Source organism: Alligator sinensis, unplaced genomic scaffold, assembly GCF_000455745.1.
Source record: "Alligator sinensis unplaced genomic scaffold, ASM45574v1 scaffold611_2, whole genome shotgun sequence".
In the NCBI taxonomy this organism is placed as follows: Eukaryota; Metazoa; Chordata; order Crocodylia; family Alligatoridae; genus Alligator; species Alligator sinensis.
Window position 1 is genome coordinate 1,363,846 of NW_005841869.1, and position 307 is coordinate 1,364,152.

Below are 307 nucleotides of genomic sequence, written 5' to 3' on the forward strand. Positions count from 1 at the left end.
GGCTCCTCCCGGCCTTCACCTGCTGCTGGGGCAGGCGGCATCACATCATCATCCAGTGTCACCCGTCACCCGCCAGTGTCACCCCTCACCAGTGTCACCCCTCATCAGCGTCACCCATCTCCAGTGTCACCCCCCAGCCTCTAGCATCACCCGTCAGTCTCTCATGTCACCCATCTCCACTGTCACCCCCGTCAGCAGGTCCGGATGCTCTCCACCCCAGGGTGCTGAGGGAGCTAGCAGGGGTTATTGCAGGGCCCTTGGCACGGCTTTACGAGCGCTCGTGGTGCTCGGGCCAGGTGCTGGACGA